Below are 10,813 nucleotides of genomic sequence, written 5' to 3' on the forward strand. Positions count from 1 at the left end.
GTCGTGGGTCACTGTCCCTGCCTCGGGCTCCCCTGTTCCTCATTACAGGGCGAGAGTCAGGACCTGCACAGGGAGCAGGGCAGGCAGGGGACGCGTTCGGCCCTGTCACCTCCTCTGGCTGCCTCCTCTCCTTTCCCTTCTGTTCAACCAGCTCCCTGGGCACCCTGCAGCTGCTGACACCCCCACTCTGCTGGCCCCATTCTTTCATCACCTCGTCCAGGCAGCTGCCCAGGGCCCCTCCCCTGGCAGTACCTGCTAACCGGGCCCCATCCTCTCACACCGCTCTGGAGGTGCTCTGCCTCCCCCTGCCTTTGCCTCCTCACTTCATGGCCAACATGGGCAATGCTATGGCGGGGGTGGTGCCGGGCTGCCCCCCCCACTGGGCTGACGGTGGCCCACACTGCCACTGTCCAACCCTCCTTCCATATGGGAGCCCCCCCCATAAACAGCCACACCATCCTCGGTCAGCTAGTGCGACCTCTCCCCTTAGGCTTGTGGGTGTGGGAAGGGCACGGGCACCAGCACTCAGTAAGCACCTGCTGCATGCCTAGCTTTGGACGCTTCCAACTTGTCTTATCCCCTTGTCTCTCCTCCCCCGCCAACAATCCTAGGAAGAAGAGGGCTCTTGCCATCTTGCAGAAGAGGAAACTGAGGCTCAGAGGGAGGAAGTGTCTCATCCACAATCGTGTAGTGACCAAGTGTCCAAGCCAGGTTTGGGCTCCAGGTGCTGGCTGCTGGCCACTCTCACCCACCACCTCGAGGTGCAGGCCCTGAGTCTGCACCCTGAAGTGTAACTGGGTCTGTCCCACCTGCCTAGCTGCAGGTTTCAGCCATCCACCTTCTCTCCCTGGCGCCTTCTGTGGGACAGCTCGGGAGGCCCCGGGGACAGTTCTCCTGCCGGGGGCAGCTCCTGTGTCTGTCAGGCAACGGATTCCAAAACCACGTGGGAGACGGTCAACAGTGGCTGAAACAGAATTAATGAGTGAGTCTGCGACACACAAAGGATATTTGGCTGGCTGCAATTCAGCAAATAGAAAGCCCCACAGTCTGGCCATCAGTGTGGGCAGTGGGCAGGGTCACCCAGTGGCTGCTTGTGTTTCAGGGGGTACCCGAGTGTGGTGTCCAGAGCCTGGGGTCCGCTTGGGTTGCAGCTCCAGCTCCTCCCAGCTTTTGGCCTCGGGCCAGCCCTCTGGTTGCTGGGATCAAGTTTCTCTAGTGGAAATGAGGAGAAAACTCACCTTATTGTCTGCACTGCTCATCAGATGGGGTTACGCACGTGAATGCCCACACTGTAAGAGAAGCCTGAGGTATTCCTCCTGCATCTGCACCTGGGTGTTGTGCGGAAGCCACGGCCGAGTCGGTGTGGTTGGCGGGGCCGGGGCAGGCGGAAGCCAAGACTCTAGGCTGGGGGAAAGATGGATGAGGTCATGCGTGGAAAACCCCTGTAAGCCGTTGCCACCATCATGAGTGATTGGTGGTCAGACCTGTGAGCCACCACTACCTGCGACGCCTGGGCTCGGCTTTGCTGCAGGTGGCACTGCCTGTGCCGGGCAGCGGGCCTGGCCTGGACCAGCTGGAGTGCTCGCTCCGGGCTCTGTGGGGGGCACGTCTCAAGTGCTTGGGTCGTGAGGCCCAGCGGGACCCCAGCCTGTGACTTCTTTTTTTTTTTTTTTTATTTGATTAGGTTAAGGAATACAGCCTGTGACTTCTTTTTTTTTTTTTTTTTTTTTTTTTTTTGAGACAGAGTCTCTCTTTGTTGCCCAGGCTAGAGTGAGTGCCGTGGCGTCAGCCTAGCTTACAGCAACCTCAAACTCCGGGGCTCAGCAATCCTACTGCCTCAGCCTCCCGAGTAGCTGGGACTACAGGCATGCGCCACCATGCCCGGCTAATTTTTTTATATATATATCAGTTGGCCAATTAATTTCTTTCTATTTATAGTAGAGACGGGGTCTCGCTCTTGCTCAGGCTGGTTTTGAACTCCTGACCTTGAGCAATCCGCCCGCCTCGGCCTCCCAAGAGCTAGGATTACAGGCGTGAGCCACAGCGCCCGGCCTGCCTGTGACTTCTTGAAGGCAGGGCCCTGGCTTTATCCACCCATCCTCAGACCTGCATCAGACATTTCCTGAGTGAATAAATAAATGAATAAACCAATGGACTGTTTATTTAAAATTTTTTAGAATAGTTAGAAGACTGAACTCGGGTTGGGGGCTTCCCGGGAAGCCCCACACAGCCAGCCCCCAATCTTCACATCTTCAACCAATTTTTTTTTATGGTGAGACTAATAATCCATGTCTCTGCCCAGAGGGTGAGCCCCAGCTCTACTGCAGTGAAGGCCGCTTGTGACACTGGGTGAGCGCAGCCTGGGGGGGCACGGAGAGGCCCCCTCCCCGCAGTGGATCATGGAAACAGTGAGGGCCTCTGGGTCTGTTTGCACTGGGACTGCCACCACCTTGCTGTGCGTCTGCGGGTGGCCTCCCATCCAGGTGTCTATGGGCAGGCAGCCCCGAGGTAGGCCGCTGCCTTCACAGGAATGGATGTGGGGACTTTAGACACAGCTTGGTTCTGCTGGGGGAGGACAGAAAGCAGCGCTTTGCCTTGGCCGGGGCCACTCAGGACCAGCAGCGGTGACTCTGTAGTGAGTAAGCATATTCACGCAGCGCCAGCCCTCTCTCCATGCATCCTGGTGCCCACGAGGGCTCCCACTGGTGGGGCCCAATAAATGTGCTCCCTTGAACCGGGGACAATGAGGCCTGGCCTTGGCTGTGGGTCCTGCAGGGGACACTCCCTCAATCTTCTCATACTTGTTGTCAGCTCTTTTGGTTCAGCAAATGTTGGTGCAGCCCCAGCCCTGCAGTAGGCTCTTTCTTTCTCTCCAGCTACCCCGCATGCCCTCCCCCACCACCTGCCGGCACAGCTCCTGCCACCTCCCTCCCTCACCTCCCACAAACCACTGAGGGCCCCAGTTGGTGCCAGCGACAGGGCAAGGTGCAGGGTGCGGGTGATGCATCCAAGGAGGACCCGGCCGCTGGCTGGAATCTCAACTGCGCACTGCTGGGAGGCTCGAGAGGAGCAGGCATGACCATGGCAGGGACCGCCCTGGACCAGGTCAAGCTCTTTCCCACCAGGCTGCGAGATGGGAGGGAATACAAGGCTGCAGCAAACAGACCTCCATTGCCCCCACGCCCACACCCTCCCGCCTTGCTCAGCTGTGGACTGTGCTGTGGGGACAGCGACAGCATTCAGCACCCTGGACAGCGCCGAGACCGCAGCTGCCCCTGGTGCGGCCAGCTCAGCTCCTCAGGGCAGAGCGTTCCACCTGCCCCTGGACCCCGATCTTGCCGCCTTCCTTGCATTGCTCTGTGCCCTGCCCGCTGGCTCTGAATCTCCACGCTTTCCCCGGCCTTCGCGAGAGCCCAGATGTGCACGGCTCCCGTAGCCTCCAGCTGCCAGATGCCTGGTGAGCCACCAGCGCCGTGGGCCAAGTGAGGTGCTGCTGGCGGGCTGTGGCGCTGGTGCCCAACTCGCTGGTGCTGCTGGGCTGCGCCCACGGCTCAGGCATCTTCCTGGTGATCCTGTCACTGGACCACTTGCTGCTGGTGGCACTCGACATGCCCTTTGCCTTGCCCGGCCATGTGCCAGGCTGTTGGCCTCGGGTCACCTTCCTGGCTCCCAACGCGGCACTGAGCACAACTGGTGGCTGGCTGTGGGCTTCCCGTGTTTGCAGCGCTCTCCTGCTCGTGGCTCGGCTACAGCAGCGCCTTCCTGTCCTGCTCACTGCGCCACCCGAGACCACCTTCTCTGCCTTCATAGCCGCGTGCTCTGCCTCACCTCACTCCAGGTGCTGAGGGTGGCAAGGCCACTGCCGGCCTGTCGACATCGTCACCGTGCAGGTGCTCCTGCAGCTCACTGACCTGCACCCCAGGGAGTCGGCCTGCATGGACCCCCAGCCCCGCCACTGCTCCTTTCCTTCTGCGGCAGCTGGCTTGAAAAAGCCGGTGGGCACCATCACCATCACTCTGCCTCTGTGTCCCCACCTTGCGGGTGCCCCTACAGAGGGGCTGTCGGTTGCTCCCCAGCATGTCTGCACACGCAGTGGCCGGAGCTTCTCAGTGTCTGCATTTGCCTCCGGGGCGTGTGCCCACAGTGCGCAGGGAGCTGTGAGGTGTGTGCCACCAGGAGGGGCTCCACCCAGGCCCTAAAGTGGGCGCAGCCCCTGTCCCCCTCCCAGTGTGTGTGGGTGTTGAGCTGAACACGCCTGGTCGCTCCTGTGCACTGCTGCCCGGTGCCCTTGCCGTGACCTGGGCTCTAAGTCCTCCAGGTGCACAGGCCTCCAGGCAGCTCTGCTCTCCCCCGGGGCGGGCCCAGGTGGTTGCCCCTCGCTGGGTCCCACCCAGCCCGCTCCTCCGTCAGCAGCCTGCCTCGGCTCCTCTGCATGGAGGGGAAAGAAGGGCGAGGGAGAGGGGTGGCAAGAGGCTCAGAGCGGGAAAGGACAGTTGTACCCTCCCTCCTCCTTGTCTCCCTGACCACTGTCCCCTGTCCCTGCAGCATGTAACAGTGCTGCCTTCTCCAGCAGAAGAGGCGACACCAGCATGCCCCAGGAAGACCAGAGTCTTCATTGGCTCCTGTGTGGGCGGTTTTGTCCACATGTGATGACCAGGTGGGTCCTGGCAGTCAGGCCCCTGCGTGGGAACCTTGGGAGGGCAGGCTTGGCCTCAGCGGGGCAGGCCTCTGAGGTTTCCCAGCTGGAGGTCTGGGGGACAGCCACCCCTGTGGGCCCTGTCCTCCATACCTGGGGTGCGGGTGGCCTCAACTCAGCTCCTGTCAAGGGCCCTGGGCTGGAGATGGCACTGGCCCCACACCTGTCTGGGCGCAGGCAGGTATGGGGTCTGTCGGAACCAGCACCTGGATCTTTCAAAATCAGCTGGCAGTCGGGGACCAACCCAGGCCTTAGGGTCTGTATCTCCTGGGCATGGGTTCAGGGGATTCTAGGTAGAGGGACAGGTCGGGCCCCTAGATAATGCCACAGCTAAGAGAGTGTTCTCTTTGCTCCTTCTCTAGTCCCCTTCCCTGGAGACCTTGGGCTGAGCTCCTGTCAGGCCAAAGGCACTGGAGTTGCAGGTAACTGGGGAAGATTCTGCTAAAGGGCCTGCTGCAACCCTTGCCATGGTGCTGTGCTGAGGGCCGTGGGAGCCTGTGGTTTTGCCTACAAAGTTCTAAGGTGACTTTTTCCATGGCCAGGTCCCCGCAGTGGTCTGGCCCTCTGGGTGTGCTCTGCTCCTGTGTCTCGGGCTACAGACAGGTCACCCCGACAGAAGTGGCTCCTGGGGGGAGCCTTGAGGGGCCCAGGCTTCCCACACGAGGGGAGGGGCCCAGCACGGCCATGGCACCAGGCGCCCGGTTTTGTTTGTGGAAGGGCTCCTGGGGTTGCTTTCTGATGCCCCTCGAGGCCCCTGTTCAAGACGGCTGTCTGTCTTCTAGGTCGTCGGGAGGGGACACTGTTGCCCACGGGCTGGGGGGCTGCAGGAGCTCCTGTACCGGCTACAGTGGGCTCTCTCCTCCCTGCCACACTCCCTCCGCCAGCTCCTGGGAAACAGCACTCAGGACCTGCTCTCTTGGCCACCAGTCCCACCTGGCTTAGGGACATGGAGCTGGGTTTCTTGTAGATCACGGGCACCCTCCTTCCTCACGTAAAACCGGCAGAGGCCTCTGGTCCTTAGGAAATGGCATGGGCACAAGTGTGGACAGGGGACTGCAGCACCCTTCTCCCGTGAGGTAGCCATTTATCTGCCTGTCCTGATTGCATGTACCTGTGCCTGTGCCTCTGCGTGTACATGTACACGTGTGTATGTGCATGTGCACACGCGTGCAGGGGTAAATGCTGGAGTTCCCAGAGCTCCTGCATGTGGATCCAGCACAAGCATTTAGTTTTGAAATTGTGAAAGAATGGTGAGTAAGACTGGCGTGCTCAGCCGCAACGTTCTGATGAATCATGGGTCTGACTTTTATTTTCATGCATGTGTGCAAGGTCCTGATGTGTGTGTGCGAGTGCACACATGCGTGCAAGAGGAGTAAGCCAGGAACGAAGTCTGAGGCCTGCATGGAGGGACGCAGACTGGGATTGAGTCCCTGAGGACTTGCCCGACAGGCACCTCTCACGCCACAAGCATGACCTGAGTCAGAACTTACACCCAGGACGTGGATGAGCTTCGAAGGCAGTTGGTGGCTTAACCCGCAAGAAGCAGATGTCCCGGAGTGGCTCTCCCTTAGAAGCCCCTTAGAAGCTTATGCACTATTCTGCTAGTTTTGCAGTTGCTACAAACACTTCAGAGATCCTGTGGGAATTGTTTTCCCAATGGGGGTGCATTGTTAGATTCTTCTGTGGGCGCCTTGAAGGCGGAAATACGGGTGAGAAACACCTGACTCACCCTGCGTCTGTTTGTGTGGCTACAGGAGGTACAGGAAACAGATGATGATGTTCCTTTCTGTCTCTTGTTTGTCCCAAGGGCTCTATTTAATCAGTGGTGTGGACGCAGTCCCTGGGCATGCAGCACCCAGAGCAGGAGGGCGCGGTGCAGAGCTCAGCCCGGGAGCTGCAGCCTGTCGGTGGGGGGAGACGGACATAGACCCAGATGCTGCGGGCACAGAGACCTCGCGCTCTCTCTGCAGGGCCTGTCCAGTCAGAGCCCTGGTGGGTGACACTCGACTTCTGGTGGCTCTAGATACTCCGCCTCAGCCGTGTGTTTCTGATGTGTGCCCGGGGACGTTATCATATGTGCACCTTGGCTTGCCAGGGGAGAGGCACTCGCACACGTGTGGCTTCCCTGCTTGGCTCAGCTCCCCCGGGGCTGGAAGAAACCCTTCGCTTCTCAGATCCCTTCCTCAGACCTCCTCTGGCTTGCCTGTGGCTGCTGTGACCAGCCTTTATCCATGCTTGATGGTGGGCTTCCTGGAGGTGGGGGTGATAGTGTGCAGGGGTGATTTTCCAGTCCTCAGCCAGTGGCAAAGCCCTTCCCTGACTATCCCCCAGGGCTGAGCAGTGCTGGGCCATGCCTGCCTTTGATTTGTACCCTGCCCCCGTTCTTGGTGTAGGTGCCCCACCTGGGACCCCGCCCCTCAGCTTCTCCCTATCCTCACACTCACCCCCCTGTCCTCCCGCAGGGGAGGGGTCAGTCTGACCTGTTGCCGCACCCCAGCACCTGCTACATTAGTGGGTGCTCAGCGGGTGGTCTCCAAGCTAATGAGTGACCCAATCAAGTTCTCTAAGTCTTGGGGCCATGGTCCTCTGAGCGAGGGTGGGACATCCTGGGACAGAATTTCACTCCCTGTGGGGTCATTGGCTGGTAGGGAAAGCCTTGGCCTTGTGGGGCCCTGACTCATAGCCATGACCTCTGGCCCCTTGGCCAGCCAGGAACTAGGAGGAAGAATGGCTGCCGCTGTGCACTGTGGCAGCTCTTAGAAGTCTTGTTGTGACCTGGGACCCCACCCCAGCTGTTTCACCTGCAGTGCCAAGAGCAGAAGGACCCCTCACAGGTGAAGGCCTGCCCCGCCCCTGCGGCCCTCCCACCCTGAGCCTAGCCCCTCCCTGCCCAGGTCTCAGCTGGTTTCAGAGCATCACGGGGCTCAGACCCAGATGCTGGCTTGAGCCGTCCCTCTGGCGGGTATGTGCTGGTGGCCCTGGGGACATCTCTGAACTCCTCTGGGCTGGTGTCTTGGCCCATAAAGGAGATGGCAGTGGGATCAGTTCCCTGGGTGGCTCTCCTAGCAATGGTTGCACGGCAGGTGCACGGGAGGTGCCTCAGGTTGAATTAAGCTGAGTGAGGACGGTGGGAAGGCAGTGGTGACGGTGGCAGTAAGCTGCCATTCACGGAGCACTTCCTGCATGCTGGTACTCCCCCGCTGGCATCGCAAGCCCAGAGGTTGGCACTGTCATCCCATTTTATGGACGAGGAGCTGGAGGCGCCAAGAGCTTGCACAGAGCCACTCAGGTGGTGAGCACCAGGGAGTGTGCATGCATGAACGCTGTCACCGTGGCCATTGCTGAATCACCTGTGGGTGGAGCTCGCGCCCTCCATCGCGGCGAGCACCCGCTGGGGTGCCCTGAGCAAGTGCCTGCCCTGCACCAGGCGGTGGCTGACACATGCGTGAACCCTGCTCTGCCAGCAGTTGCGCCAAGTCCTGGCCGCCACAGCGAACAGCTGCTGAAGAGACAGCATTCCCGGTCTCCCCACATGGAGGACGACTTCTGCTGCAGCAGACGCGCCGAGGCCCTTCGGAGGAGCCGGGGGGCTGGGGCACAGGCCCTGCCATGGAAACACCACTTTGGAGCCCCCCAAAACCTGCGGCTTGGTTTGGACAGAGGTTGCGGTGCAGGGAGGAGTGTGGGTGGCAGCAGAGGTGAGGAAAGCCACAGGCTGTGGATGCTTTGGGCTCTGGGCTCGGCACCTGGCTGCTGGGTAGCCTCAGGACAGTGGCTTTTCCTCTCTGCGCCTCAGGTTGCTTACCCCCTTTCTGGAGTCGTGATGCTCCGGGATGGGGGGATGAGGTGGGAAGCGCCGCATAGTGCAGGATGCACGTGGGCGTGCTGTGAGTGACAGCTGTCTTTATGGGCAAGGTGGCCACGCCTGCCCGAGGTCTGCCGGGCAGCCAGCTTGACGCCTGTGGTTGCAGCATAGTTATTAACATTGTCCTTTGTTTTGCAAGATCAATTCCACGGCGAGTCTGGTTGGGGGCTCCCAGAGCTCACTGCTGACAGTCTGTGGTCAGGGCAGGTGGGGGTGGGCATCTCCGGGACGTGCCCGGCTCTGAGAAGCCAGGAGGCCCAGCCGCTGGACTCCACTTCTGCCCACGTGGCTGTTGTGGCGGAGCTCACGTGGGGCCTGCATCCCAGCTCCCTCCCGTGGTTTGCTGAGGGGTCGGCACCTCGATGGGGAGGCTGTGGGGACTGGCCGTGTGCTCAGAGCCTGTCCTGGTGCAGGGCTGTCAGAGCAGAGAGGCTGTGTCCTTCCCCAGAGGCCACTGCTGGGCCTCTGATCCTGGTCATGCCATGTCCAGGGACTGAAGCAGCAGACAGCCAGGTGTCCAGGGAGGCGTGCCCAGGATGGGAGGGGCCTCGCCACCCAACTGCAGCCCCTCTGCTCAGCCCTGGGGGAGCTGGGAGAAGCTGGGACTTCCCTGAGTGGCAGTGGGCACCGTCTCAGCCTGGAAATCCTGCGGCGCGAGTCCTGGGTGGGGCACCCACGGTTGAAGTCGCTGAATGTTCCCACGGGACAGCTGCAGGAATTTTGTGCTCATCTGTCATAGCTCAAGGGGAGCCTGGTGCCCTGCGTGAGGAGGGCAGATGCGAGTGAGCGAGTGAATGAATGAATGAGGGGGCACGGCTCTGTCCTCAGCCTCTGCCACTGCTGTTTTCTTTGCTCCTCAGGCCCCAGGGCCATTCCCTGCAGAACCGGGTGGGCTGCAGGCTCTCAGGCCCCACCACGTGGGAGTATGGGAAGACGGTGACAGGGTCTCACCCCAGGATCTCGGAGGCACCAAGGCCTGCGTCCTGGCACCCCACACCAAGGACAGCCGCGCAGGGAGAGTGCGGACCTCAAATCCTTTCCTCCAGAGCCGATTCTCCAAGGACATAGACACACAGCGGTTGTCGCCTTGTGGCCTGTCTGCGTTCCTCACGGTTTACAGCCTGGTGGGGCTGGTTTCACAAATGCTTTTCTGAATAACTGGGCATTGTTTGGATGATTTGCCAATGCCTCTCCCAAAAGGAGATATTTAAAAGTGTTTGTAAATCACAAAGTGCAATCAAATAAAAACTTATTCTTAGGAATAATGATAACTATGGAGATATGGTCAGGAAGCAGTTAAAAATGTTAGAACACACAAATGAGCCTTGCCAGTTCAATCCAACCCATCACTGCGCCCCGAGTGGCATCTGGCTCCGCGTCCCTGCACTGACCTCTGCACTCCCAGCCACCCAGGACAGCCGGTCAAGGAGCCTAAAGGTGGCGGGGCCAATCCGTCCAGCAGGGAACACAGCTGAGCTGGACCCCAGGGTCCGGCGGCTCTGTCCAGGGTTCAGGGCATGTGCACACGGACAGGCACGCTGGCTGCACTGGCTTGCAGGGCTGTAAGGAGTGGCCAGTGCCCAGATGGCCATCTCCTTCCCCAGGAAGGGAGAGAGGGGCTCTGGGAACATGGGCGGCTGGAGCCGAGGAGGCTTCTCCTCACCTGGGGGCTGAGGTCTGGTCTCCCTGTTCCCAGGGTCCTGGGGATCTCCTGCCCAGAGGGCCCTGTGCTGCAGGGAGGTGGGGGCAGGGCGGAAGGGCCCTCCTGCTCCCCCAGGTGCAGCGGAGGAGGGTGTGCCCCTCCAGATCCCCCACAACCTTGCCCGATTCCTGTCCAGGGAAGGGGCAAGGAGAAGGGCCTTTAAGCCACCACTTCAGTCCCCTGACATGTCCCCCAGTGGGCAGCCACCAGCTCACAGGTGGGGAGTAGCCAAGGCTTCCCAGGTACCTAGCAGTGGTCCCCACGCAGCCCCTCCCTGTGCACCCAGGCCCGCCACAAGCCTCAAGGGTTTGGAAGGGGACCCTCACCTGGGGAGGTCCATAGCGGGGAGGCCCCCGCCTTCACTCCAGACCTCCTGTCCTGGGATCAGGGTTTTGGGCAGGAGCAGCAGGAATTTTGAGACAGCTCCCGGGTGCCCGCAGGCGGGGGGAGGGGGTGGGGAAACTGAGCCCAGGAGCCGGCAGCGCCCTGGAGGGGCTGGAGCCCGAGCAGCCGCCGCGTTTATCTGCCTCCGCTCGGCTCGGGTTTCTGG

Source organism: Microcebus murinus, chromosome 16 (assembly GCF_040939455.1).
Source record: "Microcebus murinus isolate Inina chromosome 16, M.murinus_Inina_mat1.0, whole genome shotgun sequence".
NCBI lineage: Eukaryota > Metazoa > Chordata > Mammalia > Primates > Cheirogaleidae > Microcebus > Microcebus murinus.